The 16,038-nt window shown below is 51.5% G+C and overlaps 1 long non-coding RNA gene across 3 annotated transcripts; it reads right to left on the bottom strand.

Moving 5' to 3' along the window:
- Positions 1-7,325: 7,325 nt before the first annotated feature.
- LOC131505196 (uncharacterized) lies at positions 7,326-12,054 on the bottom strand. 3 transcript variants are annotated; one of them, XR_009258304.1, is made up of 5 exons: positions 11,958-12,054; positions 11,421-11,565; positions 10,402-10,555; positions 9,195-9,246; positions 7,326-9,080 (listed from the first exon to the last, which is right to left on the bottom strand). It is a non-coding gene; the product is annotated as an uncharacterized LOC131505196 (long non-coding RNA). The 3 variants fall into 3 exon arrangements; XR_009258303.1 differs by lacking the exon at positions 10,402-10,555 and having other exon boundaries at positions 11,078-11,565; XR_009258302.1 differs by lacking the exon at positions 10,402-10,555.
- Positions 12,055-16,038: the final 3,984 nt, after the last annotated feature.

Here is a 16,038-nt window from a genome sequence, read left to right as displayed (position 1 = left end):
GAGGGACCAGTGAGGTCACTTCCTTGCTGTGGTACTCAGGGAGATAATTGCCTAATGAGATGGTTGCAGCTCTGGGCTATTCGTTACCCTGTGTAACTAGGAAAATCTTCCTAGGCTCTGACGAGGCTGAGATGGTTTATAAACAGGAGGGGTCTGCGGCTGTGAGTATGGGTGTGAACATCTAAGATAGGCCTCTAGGAGGTCATTTCGTCCACCCTCCCCTTCCTTTGTCATAGAGAAAAGCAACACAGTATAATAGTTAAGAGGGCTGATAGAGAGGCACCTGGCTGGCTTAATCACTGGAGTGTGCAACTCTTGATCTTGGGGTTGTGGGTTCGAGCCCCATATTGGGTGTAGAGCATACTTGAAATCTTTAAAAAAAAAAAAAAAAGAGTGCTCTAGAGTCAGCCTAGATCAACTTAAAGTGATTTCACCTTTCTGGGGCTCCGTTTCTTCGTCTAGAAAATGGGAATTATAAGAACTATCTTATAGAGGAATGTGGGGAGTAGAGGTAATGTGAATAAAGAACATGGCACAGTGCCCAGAACCCAGGAGGCTCACGAGTGGAAGTAACCAGTATCTTTCATTTTTTAAATGTTGATATAAGGCTCATTTTGTTCCGGGCACTGTTCTGAGCACCTTACACATTTTAGTTTATTTGTTTTATTCTTTTAAGCAGGTTCCACGCCCAATGTGGGGCTTGAACTCACACCCCTGAGATCCCATGATCTACCAACTGAGCCAGCCAGGTGCCCCTTCAGTTGATTTATTCAAGCTTCATAAGAGCCCTAAGAGATGGGTACTACTTTTGATCCCATTTTACAGATGAAACCGAGGCACAGAGAGGTTAAGTAGTTACCCAAGGTTACACAGCTGGTTAGTGACAGAGCTGGGATTTTAATGCAGGGAGTCTAGCTTAAGTCTGAGCTATTGATGCTGATGCTCTTTGTCAGCAAGTGCTTCTTCCCTGTTCTAAAAAGTTCCCTTTCCTGCCCCATCCAGGTTGTAAAACACTCTGCCTTTTTTTTTTTTTTTTTGGCCCAGCAATTAGAAAGGGACCTCCAGAAGTCACTGTATCTGATGCCTCGTTTGGGGACAGAAATGCCCCCATTCACCTTGTCCAGGGTCTCCCATCCCTTCCAGCCAGGAAGTCCTTCCTGTTGTCCAACCTGAATTTGGGCCGAGGCAACAGTTCCCAGGAAGGAACCCAAGGGATACTTGTCAGGGGGACCTCAAGGAGGCACAGTGGAGGAGGGAGGGATCTTGACCCTGGGCTCTGAGAGTGGAATTGGGAGCTTCTGGGCACTTGAGGGGGTCAGAGCTCCGGGGCAGGCCTCCTCGTTCGCTGCTCTCCATACGGCCTTGTTTTCTCCACCCCTTCCTCCAAGACTGCATGCTTTTACCAAGCCTCAGGTCCCTCACCAAGCCCCCCTCCCAAGCTTATGCATGCTTCACCCAGGCCTGCCATGTTCCTGAGGGGCCCTCCTTCTCCGTCCTTATCCCCTTTGCTAGGATCTTGGTGTCTGACAGCATTGCCCGATCCCTCGATTCTGCGACTCCATTCCGTCCTGGCTCCCCTACGCCCGGCAATCCCCGTGGCCTCTTCTCCCTCTTACGCCATCATGGTGGGGCTCCTCGAAGGGTTGGCACCAGACCCCAGGGCTTGGGCCTCTCAATCACACCATGGCCTCGGCATGTCCCAATCCTACACCTTCCCTTCCCAGTTTGGCCCCCAACTAACCCGAGGACGCAAACCAGAAAGAAAGTTGGGAGTCCCTCCAGACTTGCCCCCTTTTTCCTCCCTTCACATTCTAGTCTGGCCATCTAGCAGTTAGTGAGTGCTTTCTGTGTACTAGGCTGAGTAACACTCAGAGCTGGGGCTGAGCAAAGTGGGTTCCTGGACGTACATAACCCCCGCCTTAAGTTCCAACAAATATGGGAAATCGCAAAGAGCTTTGTAAGAGGTCTGGACTTTGCACAGTTAAGCTGGGGTCAGGAGAGCCCCTCTGGGGGGGTTGCTGCTCATGGATGCCAGGGGCACCACCCAGACCCCCTTCAGGCCTGGGCGCTCATTCCCCCAGAATGCTTCAAGGAACCAGAGCCCAGACGTGACCCTGAGACAGCCATCCAGCCGTGAGCAAGTCTCTGCCTGGGACCCACTGGAGATTCTCTGGGGGGTCAGACTTCCTGTCTTCTTCTCTCCATTCCCAGAGCCGCCACCTAAGCCTAGCATCATCTCATGCCTGAATCACCAAAGCGTCCAAAGTGGTTCCCCTCCTCTCTCGCCTCTGCTTCTCTACAGGGCAGTCAGAGGGTCTCCAGGAGACTCAAAGCTACCCAGCCACTCCATGGCTTCGGGCTCCCTCCCTGCCGCTGCCCTTTGTCATTTCTAGGACAAACTGAGCTCCTGACTCACCTCCATTGATCCCCACCCCCCCTCACTCTCCTGTCAGCTGCTCCATTGTTGGGACACTGTGGCCTCTCAGCTTTCACATAGACTGTTCCCTCCGCCCGAGTGCTCTGTTCCACACTTCAGATTTCCGCCCAAATGTCCTTCTGTCAGGGACAAGGTCCCTTTCTCCAGGGACAGCCTACGACTGGTCAACAGGGAGGTTCAAAGGCTTGGCCACCCTGCCTCAGTTTGGATTAATTCTAAAGGGCTGTCCCAGGTCCTAAGGGAACCATTTCTGATACCCTGCCCGCAATGAGTTGAGACCTCCTGTCCCCTCATCTGTAAGACTGCCTGTATTTTTCATTCCCTTATTCCACTTCCTAATTGTCTTCACTCTTTTAAACTTTTTTTTTTTAATGTTTATTTTCAAGAGAGAGACAGAGCACAAGTGGGGGAGGGGCGGACAGAGGGAGACACAGAATCTGACGTAGGCTCCAGGCTCCGAGCTATCAGCATAGAGCCCGATGCAGGGCTCGAACCCACGTACTGTGAGATCGTGACCTGAGCCGAAGTCAGATGCTTAACCGACTGAGTCACCAGGGTGCCCCTGTGTTCACTCTTTTGTTCGGTGCCTCGCATGTACCAGGCCTGCTCTGGATGGAGAGACTGGTGATTACATATACATAACACTTAAGCGGTGCTGATCTGTATTCTGGAAGAAAGCGAAGGACAAAGGATGGAAGGAAGGAAGGTGCTATCTGTTCAGAGAGCTGTATGAAGTGAGAGAGGAAGCCACAGAAAAGTCTGTGTGTGGAACATTCCAGGCAGAGGGAACAGCAAGGGCAAGGGGCCTTGAGGCCCATGGATTTGAGAAACAAGGGGACTAGTATGTCCAGAATGGAAAGAGCGAGGGCCAGAGCGACAGGAGATGAGTCAGGAGACGTTAACAGGATGCCGGTCACACAGGGCCTTGTAAGGGACAGGATGGAGTTTGGATTTTATTTCAAGTGAAAAGCTGATGGGAGGCTCAGGAGAGCATTCAGGAGGCTTCCGGCACTGTCTGGAAGCTGGAGGCCTCATTTGCAGGGTAGGGCAACAATCCTGATAAGAGATGGTTCTGGCATGGGCTGGGCCTAGAGAGCTCACAGGAAGTGCCCGTGGGTTGCCTCACATGAGGGAGAGAGGGCAACGCCTGTGCATCGAACCCCTGGTTTTTATGTGATTATTTGATTACTTTCTATCTTTTTGAATCCAGGAGAACAGGGACCTTATCTGGTCTGTTTTGCTTACTGCACTTCACCTTGTATCCAATACAGTGTAAATGCTTCGCAAACGTTTGTTAAATGTCTTAATGATAAAGATACGGCATTTGCTAGGACTTGAACCCTGGTCTCTCGGCTCCGTGCCCGGTGCCTTTTCTCTCTCGCCAGGTTTTTGGCGAGCACCAAAGGAGATAGGAGCTGTGCAAGGGCTTTGCAAGTGGCGAAGCAGAGCCCCCAGGCTGGTGGCTCTGGGGTCATTACCAACTGTAGCTGCACGGACTCAACTCAGAGCAGGCACAGACCCAAAGCCTGCTCTGCCGGCAAGGCGGGCGTGCTGCTAAGCCGGCCTGGCACAGCCCCCCACCCTGGGGAGAGACCCTCCCCCTCCTCACAGCCCAGCCCCTGGAGCCCAAGCTCAGAACAGTCCTGCCCAAAGAGTGGGCACAGGTGCCCAAGGCAGGGAACAGTATACTCTGCCCTTCAGACCCCAGGGGCCTGAGCCAGTCCCCCACCCCTCAGATGTGAAGCAGGTATGAAGAAAACACAGGACTCTACACAGGTTTCCTCCCTGTCCTGGCAGACACCCCCCTCCCTCCACCCCCCCCCCCCCCCAGCCCTCACTCCAGAGCTCTCCTTCCCCTGGGCCAGCTTGGGTGGGAGGAGTCAGCTGGATGTGCTGATTCTTTCACCCCACCTCACCGGTGCCCTTGGGCAGGTGCCTGCCCTGTCCTGAAATTCAGGGTCTCCCCTGAGGCAACGGGGATGAGCGCTATCCTTGGCCACTGCTGTGCAGCTTTGCTGAGACTGAATCAGGGCCCCTTGTAATTCTCTCTCCTGGCCGCCTATATTGTTCTCACCTAGCCCTTAACCCAGTTTCTACCTATATGTTCATTTGTGCGATCTGCTTCTTGATGTCCGCTCTCTGGGACCATGCCTGCCTCATTCACCAGGAGACACCCAGGAGCCAGCCCTGGGCTGGTTTATGCAGGAGGCACTCAGTAAAGGTTGAATGAGCGGATGAAAGCACTTTGTAAACTACAAAGCAGGAGTGATGGGAAAGAGTGGACTGTGATTGTTGTACAATGACTGTTGTCCACACGGGCAGGGGAAGCAACCCAGCAGGAGGCTACCAGCACGTGGCTACGGCTGGGTGGGGTATGGACCGAGCAGCCCTACTCCCCACCCACCCCACCTCTAAACCCCAGCACTTGGTATGATTGAAAACAGCAGTAATAACAGCCTTTTCGTCCGTGTTCCCTCACTGAATCTGCACAACAAGGTCTCGGGGTGAGTACTATCATTAGTCCCATTGTAAAGATTTGGAAACCGAGGCTCAGGGAAAATTAAGGAATTTACCCAAGGTAAATAAATGGTGGGGCTGGGATTCAAGATTCAAACCCAGGTCTGTCTGAGGTCCGGTCCACCAGAGGGTTAGCGGCGACACCCTTCTGCTCCTCTCCTCACCTTTAAACTTCCAAGCCTTCCCCATCCCCACCTTGCCTCCTCCAGACTCTGCTCTGTCCTCAGTCACTTTGAGCAGGCACCTCTCAGAGCCTCAGTGTTTCCGCCTGTAAAATGGACACACTAATCCCTGCCCATTTTGTAGTGAAGGTCCATGAGGATAGGGACGCTGTCTGTAAAATGTCAAGAGCTAGGCGAGTTGGGGCAGCTGTAGAAGACAGTGCAGGGACCTGTCTGAGGCCACCCTGAGGTGGTCTCTGTCTCCCAGCCCTGGGTTCTGGCTGGGCACTGCGGGTGAATGATGAGCGCGTGTAGGTGAGGGTGTGGCTGAGTGAGGCAGCAGACCTGCCTCCAGGGAATTCTTGAGGGTCAAGAAAAGGCCCCCCGCTGTTTCCAATTTGAGGCTTCCAGTTGATTAAATAAAAAGTAAGAAGAGCTGCATAATATGTGGTATATTTTAAATGTTTACATTTAACAAATGAGTGCTTTTAACACACAAAATACAATGCAATATAATTGTGCTATTCACAGGATAATTACAGGATTTATAGAAAATATTAATTCATAGCGCACTGCGGGAGGTGTGGCTGGGTAATGAGACACAAGTTTAGAGTTGCCTAATGAGCGGGTCTGTGCTTTTCTCCCATCGTGTACCTCTGTCGCTACATGTTAGACGCTCATTTGGGCTTCCCAGTGGTCTAGACGGCCCTACTCCATCCGGCCCCTACCTCTCCCACCTCAGTCCCCTCTCTGGTTTCTTTACTGCTCCTTGAACCACAGCAGGCACGATGTTGCCCCAGGGCATTTGCACTTGCTTTCCCCTCAGCCTTGGACCCTCCTCTTTTAGATATCCTCATGGCTTCCTCCCATACCACATCTTCTGGTCTCTATTTGAAGGTCTCTTCTCTGGAGGCTCTCCGGCACCATTCTATTTAAAATTGCCAACCACCCCCACAGTCCCTATTCCCCTTCCTGTGTTTATTTTTCTCCCTAGAAGACATTTTCAACACCACCACGCACACACACTACATTGGCTTACCGTCTGCTGCTTTGCCAGGATTTCTAATAGCTGGAACATAGAAGGTGCTTAATAAACAAGAATGGATTATTGGCTCCTCCGAGGGTCTCTATCCCGTGCCCTCTCTGTGAGGCCCGGCCTGGTTCCTCCTCGACCTGGCGCCCGTGCATTCATCACAGGGCGGACCTGCTGTCTCGTGGAGTTGGGTGCTCGGACCCAGGGACCTCCTTGTGCTGCCACCTCTGAGGCGCTGATTTAAGGTAGATGGCGCTGTGCTTCCCCCCTCCAGCGCTGAGTCTCAGGCTACTTCCTGGTGGCCTCTGGAGCTCAGCTACTGCCCGCCCCGCCCCAGGCCATGCCCCTGAAGTGCATCTGGGGTTGTGGGGCAAGCCCCTGGGGGAACTAAGCTTCCCTTCTGTGTGCCAGCCCTGTGTCTCATTTCATCCTCGCCTCGTTCCCATTTTGGGGAGGAGGAATATGAGGCCGAGTCGTGGGAGGGATTTGTCTGAAGTGGCTAGCTGGGTGAATTCCCCGCTGGTCTCTCCCCTTCCCCTGACGGTCCTCCTGGAGGCTTGGAGTTCACAGTGCGCACAGGGCAAGCAGGCTCCGGGCAGGCGGGCTCTCCTCTCCAGGCACTTGCTCGCCCTGTGGTCTCTACCTGTAGCGCCTTTTCCCTTCCTTCCTGTGTGAGCCTCAGCTCTGCTGCCTTGTCCTCGGGGCTCAGGGCAGGGCTACTTAGGAGCCTTTTCTGGGCTCCTGAAGCTCCCTCTGGGAAAGCAATGAGGGAAGGCGGGGGTTGGGGGGGGGAGGAGGGGGAGGGGTGGGGACAGGAACCACACCTGCCCTTTACCAATCTGCCTTCCACACTAGACTGTCAGTGCCTTGACGGCAGAGACTAGTGGGTGGGTTTTGTTTTCTTTTTAGCTCTTCTAGTTCTTTTACGTTTTTAAAAGATTTTATTTATTATTTATTTATTTATTTATTTTTTTAACGCTTATTTATTTTTGAGACAGAGAGAGACAGAGCATGAACGGGGGAGGGGCAGAGAGAGAGGGAGACACAGAATTGGAAACAGGCTCCAGGCTCTGAGCCATCAGCCCAGAGCCTGACGCGGGGCTCGAACTCACGGACCGCGAGATCGTGACCTGAGCTGAAGTCGGACGCTTAACCGACTGAGCCACCCAGGCGCCCCAAAAGATTTTATTTTTGAGTCATCTCTACCCCCAGTGTGGGACTCGAACTCATGACCCCAAGATCAAGAGTCGCATGCTCTTCTCACCAAGCCAGCCAGGTGCCCCTAGTTGTTTTTTTGTTTTGTTTTGTTTTGTTTTAATTGTACTCCTTCACTGATTTGTTAGGTCATTCACAAATGTTAATGGAGCACCGATTCTGTGTTCTGCCATCAATTCGGAGTTTTAGAGATGCAGCAGCAAAGAAAACAGACTATAGGTCCCTATGTCTCAGGAAGCCCACAGTTTCGGTGGGAGATGGACACTTAAGACGGAAATCAGACCATACAGTGATAAGTGCCATGGAGGGGGTTAATAGGGACCGAGGGGGTTACTGGACCCCGGTAACCGCACCCAGTGCAGGGTCTGGCACAGAGTCAGCACCAAAAACGTATTTGAATTAGAGCTAAAGGACCGCAAAGCCAACTGTCTCCTAAGCAGCAGGATCAAATGCCTCACTGTCCCCTCTCCTGTACAGAGAGGAGCTCTTCTAGCCCACTTCCTTCGCTGTACAGCCTTGGGAAACCTCCTTTTCCTCTCTGTGCCTCGGTTTCATCATCTGTAAAATGGTACTAGTATTACCTGCCTTTTAAGGTTGTTCCAAGAATTAAACGTGCTAAAGTCCTGAAAGGGGCTGAACACGGAGACTGGAATATATTCAGTGCTCAATAAATGGAAGGGAGAAGGTGAGGATGAGGGGGGGGGGGGGCCAGGAAAGTTGGAGGAGTGTTGGCCTGGTCCCATTGCTCTTGGGCCTCTGGGCTCTGCTCAGCCGGGATGGGCAGTTTCAGAAATGGCCACGAGATGGCGCCTGAACCCCAGGAATTCAGAAGTCTGCTTTCTCAGCAGAGGATGCTGTTTGGGGAAGGAGGGGCCAGAAAAGCAGGTGCGTTCCTAGGGCTGGGGCCGTGGCTGGGGCCGGGACTTGTGGCTTCTTGAAATCCAGCCTCTTCCAGCCATTCTCTCCCTTCAGTTATTCCCTTGGGGTTCCTGTTCGTGTTCGGGTCTCTAGCCCTCCCTTTGCCCTCAAACCCCCCAGCATTGGAGTGCAAGGCTTCTGCTGAGTAGATCCTGCTGCTTGTCGGCCGGCTATGGGCACCCTGGCCCCTTCTCATTTATGAACCGGGTGGCAGTACGTCACTGGACACTTTCTGTGGGCCTTGCAGGGTGGAGAGCCAGAGGAAATGACCCTGTTCCTGTTCATACTATCCTGGGGGGTGGGGTGGGAGGTGGCGATAGAAATTAAAAGAAGAAAATGGAAACTATGCAGCAGTTACTTAAGACATCCTTCCCATCAGCACATAGGAAATATCCTCATTTCGCAGATGCAAAAACTGAGGCTCAGAGGCCACATGAATGAATTGCCCTTCCCATACACCAGGCTCCTTCACTAGCAGTGAGGTGTGGTCCAAACCAAGTATATTCATAAATTCACTCAACAGCATCTACTGAGCTCTGCAGATCCAGCAAGAATCAGACCTGGCCCCTGCCCTCGGGAGCTGGCAGTCTGGAGGGAGACGCTGGCAGAGAAGCACACAAGGGCAGCTTGTCCTCGAAGTCTGTTCTGGGCACAGTGGCGACCCAGAGGATCCAGCTGCTGGTGCCACCTAAACAGATTGGGGGGCAGGAGGGATGGATGGTGCGAGAGACTTTGTAGATTCCTTGGGGACCAGCGATCTGCTCAGATATAATTCTCAGAAAGGTAAAATCATGAGTCTCTACAATAAAAACAAGTGAACACGTGTCAGAGGTTTTCTTTAGCTCATTAACTGACAAGAAACAAGCAAAATGTTAAGACAAGCTCGAATGAGGATTCGATTTCAGGTACTTACCTTTTCTACCGGGCAAAACTTCTGTGTGCTGTGAACAGGACTCATTTGCTTGCTGTGGGAAGCAATCATTTCCATGATTATCTGTTTCCTACAAATTGTCTCTATCCCTACAGAGTTATAAAGTCAATCAAATAATGATATCACACAACCCTAAAGAATCAGATGATCGTCAGAGGACCTGTAGCCGACCCCCAGACCTTCTCTCAAAGGACATGCAAGAATCTCTCATGCCTTTTCCAAGCCTTTGATATGTTTTCTTGACTGACCCTCGGGAAGATCAGGATAAATTAGGGAGCAGCTGTTCCTGGGGAGACGCTGGTCCCACCCTCCACCATTCCCTTCCTCACCCAGGTGACAGACTTCCCCGCCTAGCAGGAGCTGGTCACTGTCAGTTCCCACCAGCAGGTGGCGCTGAGGTGAATTCTCAGCAGCACCATAGGGAATTCTAGAGCTGGGAACTGAGGGGCGGCTCCCAATTTTCCACCATTACTGGTCTTCACGCTTCAGGATTTCAGGATTTCAGAGGGCCATTTCCACCTGGGGTTGTTGGTTTAGTCATTCACTGATTCAGTCTTTTTTTTTTTTTTCATTTGACAAACATGTGCCCAGGCCCACAGGTCACGTTCCTGAGTTCTCCAGACAGAAACTTACATGCCGCAAACAACAGTCCTTGTCTTCGCTTGCCTGGCTTTGCTGCCAGGATTTGGAGCCACCTGCAATTCTGAAATCTCACCCCACCCCATTCCTGCCCTGGCTACCCGTGTGCTCACTCCCCCTGGAAAATTCACCTCATCAGAGGTTGAATAAAAGGCTTTACTTCTATAATCTCCTTTTCAGATCTTATTATTCCCATTTTCCAAGGAGAGAGCAGACTCCTCTTCTGGCTCTGGCTGTGTGGCAAGGCTGTGCCTCCATCCCTCAAGGCCCAAGGATGGCTGAGATGCCACCTCATTTCCCTGGCCTTCCTTAAAATTTTAAACTTTTTTTTTTTTTTTTTTTTTTTTTTTTTTTTTTTTGCAAGCAGGGGAGAGGGAAAGAGGGAGAGAGAATCCTAAGCAGGCTCCACACTCAGCATGGAGCTGGACACGAGGCTAGATCTCATGACCCTGGGATCATGACCTGAGCCCAAATCAAAAGTCAGATGCTCAACCGACTGAACCACCTAGGCAGGCGCCCCTCCCTGGCCTTCCTATAAGATCATACTCACAGAGGCCTGCAGCATAAAAGGTACCTCTCTAGCCCTTCTCCTGGGTCTCAAAACTTCTTCAGAATGTAGTGAGAATGACTACCAACTCAGTGCCACATGACTCAGCAGACAAGGAACTCTGGAGTGACCTCACTTCCCTCCTCAGCTGAGACCTCTGCATTGTAAAGGGGCAGTCAGCACAGGGTGGAGGGTGGGCGGGCAGGGTCCTAAAGGCCGTGAGATCGCGAATGAAGTCTGTGCTGGGGCAGAAGAGTGGTGGTGGGGCTGTGGCATGGGGCCACCAGAGGGCGCATCTGTCCTACTGGGGCCTCAGCCATGGTTCCCAAGAGGGTCCTACCCTAGCCCCTTGGCCCTTCCCTGTATGCTGGGTCCAGGCTTGTGGGAGAAAACCTTCCTTCTGGGGAGTGAGTTAGGGTAGGGGCCCCCACATCAAGACTGTGACATCAGCAGGACAGAGGTCACCAAATGCTGTTGTCAGGTCCCTCAGGAGTTTCCTGGAAAAAGAATCTTTGCGAGAAAAGAGTGGAACGACCTGGGAGTGGATCCTGGGGGGAAAGGCGCTGGTGTCTGAGCACCTTGGGGCTGCAGGCAGTGAGATGTGGTGGGCATGAAGTAGAGATGGGATGGAGAGAAGGCAGGAAAGGGAGGAAGAATCAGGAAACCCTCGGGGGCCTACCTTTCCCAGAGGGAAGTGGACAAGCCCGGACAGGCCATGAGAAGTCCCTGAGCTGTTAGCCCAACCTTGAGTCTCCCCGTCTTTCCCGGGGAAGCACACAGGCTGACTCAGCATCCCAGGGGGGCAGCTTGGATCAATGGTCTGGACAGCTTTGCTCTAACAAATCGGGACGTCCCTGAGTTGTTCCTTCAGGACAGACCCCTGGGTGTTTTGTGCAGGCAGTATTTCATTTCCTCAGGTCCTCTCTGAGAAACTGTTGGAACTTGTGGTTTGGGAGAGGCTGTGCAGGTGAGAATGGGCCCCCTCAGTGGTCTAGACCAGATTTTCTGGTTTCTTCTTTTACCAAGCAAAACAGGATGGCGTCCACTGGACTGGTAGACACAGGAGAAGAGGTGGGTCTCTTACTATCCCGAGGAGGGGCACTCAGCAATCCCGATATTTACTGTTACACTTATTTTGTCTGTCATGGTGATGAAGCCGGACATACCCTAAAAGAACACGGGTGTTAGCAGCTATTTCCAATGGTCTGGGCTCCATTCCCTCAATTGCCAAAGGGGTTTCCCTTCCCCTTCTCCCTGATATAGAAGTCAGGGAATCCCCATGGCTGCCTTTGGTGCCCGAGGTCCCCTTGATGCAAGTTTTATCCCGTAGTCCCCTTTGTGACGTTTTCTGGAAAGTTCCGAGCCAGCACATACTCATCCTCCATTATTAGTCGTCTATTGCTAGATCGCCCCCAGACTTAGCAGCTGAAAACAACAGACATTTATTGTCTCACGGATTCTGTGGGGGCTCTGACCCAGGGTCTCGCATGAAGTTGTGGTCAAGATGCCCGTTGGGACTGCAGGCACTTGAAGGCTTGACTGGGAGGTGGCTCACTCACCTGGTTGACAAGCGGGTGCTGATGCTTGGCAGGTGACCTGAGTTCCTCACCTCGTGGGCCTCTCTGTAGGGCTGGTGGCTGGCTTCCCCACAGTGAGTGATCCAGAAGAGAAGGCTGAAGCTATGAGGTCTTTTATGACATAGCCTCAAGAACCACATGCCATATCCTACTGGTCGCCCAGGTCAGCCCTAGTTAACATGGGAGGAGACTACACCGGGACCTGACCACCAGGGGCAGGGATTGCAGGGGGCTGTCTCACCTACCACACCAGCCTTCAGGTAAATTTCCAGAAACAGGAATCTCATTCACTGAAGTTTCCCTGCCTCCCAGAACTATGGGAGTGATCTTGAACATCTCTTTGATCCCCTAGTGGGCTCTGTCCAATGAGGAATGAGGGTGATGCCCCGTGCAGGCCCCCGCCAGCCTCCCCTTAGCTCGCTTCTTCCTATGCCCCTCACTGATGAGCTTCCGGCATCTCAGGGGCGAGTGCCAGCTGCAGCACAAAGTGTCTCTCCCAGGCTGCCACAGGCTGCCACAGCTCTTTCAACAAACGACAGCTTCAGCCTTGGCATCTCGTGGTTTCTTTAGGAAACTGACCAGATGGGCCCATTTCTTAGGGATGGCCCAATTTGGAATCACAGGGACAACCTTCGACACACTAACTCCGATCCCAACTCCCTCAGCCAGTCTGTAGTAGTGAAGGTGCTTTTGGAGGCCAGGGGCAGAAGCCAACCCAGCCAAAGGTGGAATTCAGTAGGAGGATGCCAGAGTGTGTCACAAGATGGATGGAAGCTGAAGAGCCAGGATCCAGGAAGGGCAGGGACCGGGCAATCCTGAAGGTCAGCAGCAGGGCTCTGTGGCCAGTTGCCGTGGAAAACAGCCATCAAGGGACACAGTATCAAAGACCCCTTACCTCTGTCTGATTTCCTGGCAGAGAAAATGGATTAATCCAGCCTGAGTCAGGTGGCCAGCCCAGTCCAATCAGCAGTGGCCAGGGAAGGGGTGGAGTCCCTTTGATGGGGGCAGGTTCCTAGAACCGGTAATATTGCTGAGAGCTGAGACCTACGAAGAGATATCTGAACTCAGGGCAGAGGCTGGTTCTGTGTGGAAATAAAGTATCCCAACTATTGGAAAGCTCCCAAATCACACTGTATCCCTTTCCCTTTTCTAGAAGCTTCCTGGGACTCCGAGAGCCATTCACTTATTCAAGACATTTCCCTCTTGCTTGTTCTTCCCCTCTGAATATCCTGCCTGGAAGCTGGCACCAGCTTATGGGCTATAAAGTCACTTCAGAATGTGGTTCAGAGATCATCTCTTTCAGAATCAGAACCTGGGAAGCTTGTTAAAAATCCAGGTTCTAAGGATTGGGCCTCAGAATCTGTATTTAAACCCACTCTGCAGGGTGAGAAGCACCACCTTAGAGTGTTTGGGACATAGCCTTGTCCCAGCTCCCCTGAGCCCCATTCCCTGGCCATCTCCTTGATCTTGTAGGCACTCTCCCATGACCCTTCTGTGACCTCTCCTAGCAGAGTCAGGTTCCCTTCCCCCACCCCCCACATATACCTCTTATTCTGACCCTACTCCTGACAACATCTTTTCTTCTTTTCCTGCCTTCATTTGCCTTCTGTTCTGATTCTCTCCAACACTCATTTTTTAAAAAATCTTTGTTTATTATTTTGAGAGAGAGACACACACAGCACAAGTGGGGGAGGGATAGAGAGGGGGAGACACAGAATCTGAAGCAGGCTCCAGGCTCTGAGTTGTTAGCACAGAGCCCGACACGGGGCTCGAACCCACAGGCCGTGGACTGCAAGATCATGACCTGAGCCAAAGTCAGACGCTCAACCGACTGAGCCACCCAGGCATCCCTCTTATTTTAAATGAGAGTACTCATTTTACATTTTATTTCATCATTTAAAAATCTTTTGTATTTACATCAACAATCTGAAACCCTTTTTTGGAGCTAGGTGATGAAGAACCAAATAAAGGCATGAATTTTAATGGTCCCAATTCCTCAGGGGTTATTAGTCCCTGTGCAGATGGGCCTAATGAGTACTGTACTAGGATTTCTAATTACCCATAATAAGCTTCCAAAATTCATGGGGTGAGGTTGATTGTTATCCAAATGGCCCAATGATTCAAGCCTCGTAGTATCTACACCCTTGTGTAGGCCCCTCCCATGTGGATTCTGGGGTTGGCCATGTGACTCACTTTGGCCAGTGAAGTGTCAACCAAGAGAAACAGGGGCCTGATGAGTGGTTGTGCTTTGGGGCTTTCTCTCAGAATGCTCATGGAAGCACTCTGTGAGGAAACCCAGCCTGGGCTATCTTCCTTCAGGATGAAAGAACACATGGAGAGTGAGTCCAGCCATCCCCAGTGTCCCAGCTGAACCCAGCCCTCACCCATTCCTCCAACTGAATGAGGCTTCACAAGCAAGCAAGCCCTAGAAAAACCAGCAGAAGAATGCAGCCACATACAGAATCCTGGGAAATAATAAATCATTGTTTTTAAAAAAAAATTTTTATTTTTGAGAGAGAGCGAGTGAGGGAGGGGCAGAGAGAGAGTGAGACACAGAATCTAAAGCAGGCTCCAGGCTCCAAGCTGTCAGCACAGATACTGACGTGGGGCTCAAACCCACGAACCGTGCGATCATGACCTGCGCTGGAATTGGAAGCTTAGCCGACTGAGCCACCCAAGTGCCCCAATAAATCTTTGTTTTAAGTCTTAAACAATTTGGTGATTTGTTATGCAGCAACAGCTAACTGATACATAGAGTCACAGTAATATTCACAGAACAGCATTTCTGTGCTATTGTTTCCACTTGATATTCTAGAGTCTCATATAGATGGGCTGTAGTGACACAATCCAAAAATACAGCGGCTTAAACAAAATTGTTTATTTTTCTTGCATATAAGAGGTCCGAAGTAGGTGGTTCCAGGCTGGTGGGACAACTCTGCCCACCTTCAGAATGGCTCTTCTATTTCTGGATCCGCGGTGTCTGCTCTAGCTCTTGCTATCTTCCCACCAGCAAGAAGAGATAAGAATGAGGAAGGGCACGCCCAATTCTTTTAAGGGCAAAACCCTAAAAGTGGCACGCATCACTTCTATTCATATTCCTTTGGCTAAAACTTGGGCATCTGGCCTCATTTAATTGCAAAGGAGCCTGGGAAATGTAGTTTCTAGCCAAGTAGCATGTACCCCATTGAACGATGGCAGTCTTCTTATCAAAGAAAGAAGGAGAAGGGAAATATTTGAGAATGACTAGCAGTCAATGTCACGGTCTCCCTGCAAGGTAAATATTGCCCTCAATAAATATGAGTGTCTCTCAGACCAGGTGGTTTTCTCATTGTAAATCAATAATGGCATCGAGCTTTTATATATGAATTGACTAGGATGCCTTAGGCTGCAAGTAACAATACTCAACTAAAAGTTGCCTGAAGAGTCGGGGATTTTATTGTCTTAAGAGGTCTTGAAGTCCGCCGTTTTGAATGAAGTCTCCGCTGTTCCTTCTGCCCTCCCATCGTCCTTGTTGGGGTCCTTCCTGCATGCCTGAAAGATGGTATAGTGGCTCCAAGCATCATATCCACAGATACGCAAAACAGCAACAATAGCTATCATCCACTGAGTGTCACCATGCGTCAGAACTCCACAGACACTTCAGGTGTGCTCACCCATTTGATCGTCACAGCAACCCCGTGGTTGGAACCATCGTGGTTTTCATTTTGCAGAGGAAGACCGTGAGGCAGAAGACGGAGGAACTCGTTCAAGACCGCGCAGCCGATCAGAGGCAGCGCCGTGCTTTTCCGCTGCCTCTGGAGCCCCCGTATTTATGGTTCACCTACTAGCCGCTCTGCTAGACAGCAGCCTAGGAAAGGAAAGCTGGGGCAGGGCTTGCCTTAAAAGGGCGCGTTCTGCTTTCATTCGAGACGGCAATTCTTCCCGGAAGCCTCCAGCCCGCTTTCCCCTTCTGTCTCATTGGCCAGAACGGGGTCACTAACGCACCCCCACCCAATGACAGCAGAGGGGAGTGGGAACACGCACGCACGGGCCAGTCCTCACCGCCCCCCCCCCCCCCCGGGGG

This window comes from Neofelis nebulosa, chromosome 2, assembly GCF_028018385.1.
Source record: "Neofelis nebulosa isolate mNeoNeb1 chromosome 2, mNeoNeb1.pri, whole genome shotgun sequence".
Taxonomy (NCBI): Eukaryota; Metazoa; Chordata; class Mammalia; order Carnivora; family Felidae; genus Neofelis; species Neofelis nebulosa.
Note: the sequence above shows the minus strand (reverse complement) of the source record. Positions and strands in the feature narration are given on the sequence as shown.